The following is a 2,774-nucleotide window of genomic DNA, read 5'->3' as shown; positions in this document are numbered from 1 at the left end:
CAAAAAAGTACTTTTTACTTACCTCTGATTGGCCTTCTGGTCTCTTCCTCCACCATTGCGCACTCCGTCATCACGGCTGCATCATTAGCAATGGTGAGGGAGAGAAGAGGGCTATAAGTATTGAGCCTCCTTTGTGCAGTTCTTTGGTGACAACAGATACACGGAGCTTGTTTGAAGCAGGCTCCTGAGAGCAAGATGCCTTTGATTTGCCTCCCGCTAAAGCAACCTTCAGGAGCCTACGGAGCACTGAGGCAAAAACTGGAATTGTTGTGGACCACATGCAACCCCCACATCCTCCTGCACACAACAAATAAAGTTAGATATGGTAGTCCACAGGGGAGCACTTGGCAAGTCACTGGAAGTTCCAGTGGCAGCTGTGGGCAGTCCGTTTGCCACCCTCTCTGGTGGTCTTTGCCCTCTTGCTGAGCGAGCGCTCCCCCAGAGACCACCAGAAGGGGCAGAGCATGGACTGTCCAAAGCTGCAGCCAACACTTCAGTGGTCTTTAGGGGAGTGCTCGCTCGACGGGATGCTAGAAGCAATAAAAGCTGATGATCTTTTTTTTCTAGACCTCATGGACCACTTTTCAGGGTCTTCCGGACCACCTGTAGAACTACAGGTTGGGAACCAGTGCACTAAAGCAGTGGGTGTCCAAAGTTTTTGGCAGGAGGGCCACATCGTCTCTCTGACACTGTGTCGGGGGCTGGGTTAAAAAAAAGAATTAATTTACATAAGTTTTCATAAATGAATATCTTAACGATGAAATTATATGAATGAATGAAGGTCTTTCAATAGCTCAAGGCCTATAAAAGGCCTTGCAAAAAGCAAGGCTGGCCTTTCCTTTGCTGTCTCTGCTGCCTCACAGACTTGAAACAGCAAGCAGTGGAGGGAGCCCTCATTCCACAGCTCACACAAAAGGTCAAACAGTCACTCTCATGCTGAGAGCAGTTGCGCTGGGCCAGTGTGGGCTCCAACAAATCTCCGGAGGGCCAGAGGCTCATTGGAGACTGGGGGCTCCCTGAGGGTCGCATTGAGAGGCTTCGAGGGCTGTAATTGGCCCCAGTGCCGGGGTTTGGCCACCCCTGCGCTAAAGTCAGGGCCTGGCATCTCCTGTTTTGCCTTTCATCACATGCTCTATGTAACCTCTCACACTGCATTTATTTTGCGTCTCTTGCCTATGATTCTACACACTCCACGATCAACCCTATATTACGAGAGGGGACCTTTAGACTTGCGCCTCCTTTCTCCCCCTATGGATGTCCTGTCCATCTGCATTGCTTCCCAAAGGTCACAACACACCCATCATAAAGCACCATTCCTCCAAAGGCACAACGTGACTCATGGACAGAGATTCTTCTTTGTAACCTGTCTTCTTGGGCTGATTCATTGGGCTGAAGATTGAAAGGAGCTTACCTCGGCCTCATCCAGGGCTCTCTTGATGGACCTCCTCAGCCCTGGAGATGTGCTCTTCTCTGACGCCTGAATTCATGAACAGAAAGATAAGGAACGAGCAGGGCTGGTTTCAGCCAATTGGACCAAATGGTCCCAGTTGGGCATCATGCCTAAGGGGGCCCCCATATTAAGGTAATCCACTCTAGTCTTGTATACAATGTCATAATAAAGTGTGCTTAGATTGGTGGTTCCCAAACTGTGGGACTGGACCCACTAGTGGATCATGACCTGATTTTGGGTGGGTTGCCAAAGGATGGTGGAAAGATCAGATCACTAATTGCTTCAAGCCCTGAGGCTACTGAAAAATCAGATGCTGTAGTTGCTAATTACTCTGCAAAGAGCTCAGCTCCTGCAGTTTTCAAGGTTGCTGCTAACTGCCCTGCAAGGAGCTGAGCTCCTGCAATTTGCAAGCATGTGTAAATACAGAGAGATAAAGGTGGAGAGTCTTTTTTGTGATTATTATTACTTAAATAAAAATATTATTTCTTTCTAGACCTTTTTAAAGAGTCTGGTAAACCTAGATGGGTCCCAATGGAGTACAGTTTTAAAAAGTGGATCCTGGTGCTGAAATGTTTGGGAACCACCGGCTTAGATGCACTGTGTCCATTAACTCAAACGCACTCATATTCTATATCCCCCCCCCCTCAATTCTCCAGACCCTTCCTTCCTCCTTCCACTTGCTGCGGGCTCCCATGGCCACTAGGGTCCCATTGCCACCCCGCTAAGAGGGGAATGATGTCCTGGGGAAGACGTTTACGACGATTGCTGTTTGGGGGACTGTTAGATGGGTGGATGTGAGCCCAATCCCATGCATGTCTACTCAACAGTAAGTCAGATTATAGTCAATGGGACTTACACCCAGGAAAGTGTGGATAGGATTGTTGCCTGAGTGTTGATGGCTACTGGGGGAGAAAAGAGTGAGAGAGAGAATGTTGTCAGATCTGAGTGGGGGAAGGATTTGGAGTCTCCTTCACTCTCCAAGGGGAGCCTTCTATGCGAGGGGAGCATTACGGCAGTTCCCTCCTGTAGGGTCACACACCAGTACACGTGACATTTGTAGACACTACACCTGTATGCAAGTGGAACACTTTGCTTTTCATGGATCGATGGAAGAGTTTTGGGGGGAGCAGAAGGCCCCTCGGTAGTAGAAATGCCACTCGACCACATGGGGTGGTAGGGCCTGGATAGCTGCCTATTTTAACCAGCAGCAGCACTGCAAGCATGAACATGCTTCTCCTTGAAGCATCAGTGGGACCCAGGCCTGTCATCGAGGGCCCAGGACTCTCAGACCTTTTAAGACTTACCCATCCTGCATTCTGTGTGT

Source organism: Tiliqua scincoides, chromosome 11, assembly GCF_035046505.1.
Source record: "Tiliqua scincoides isolate rTilSci1 chromosome 11, rTilSci1.hap2, whole genome shotgun sequence".
In the NCBI taxonomy this organism is placed as follows: Eukaryota; Metazoa; Chordata; class Lepidosauria; order Squamata; family Scincidae; genus Tiliqua; species Tiliqua scincoides.
This window is presented reverse-complemented; position numbering follows the sequence as displayed.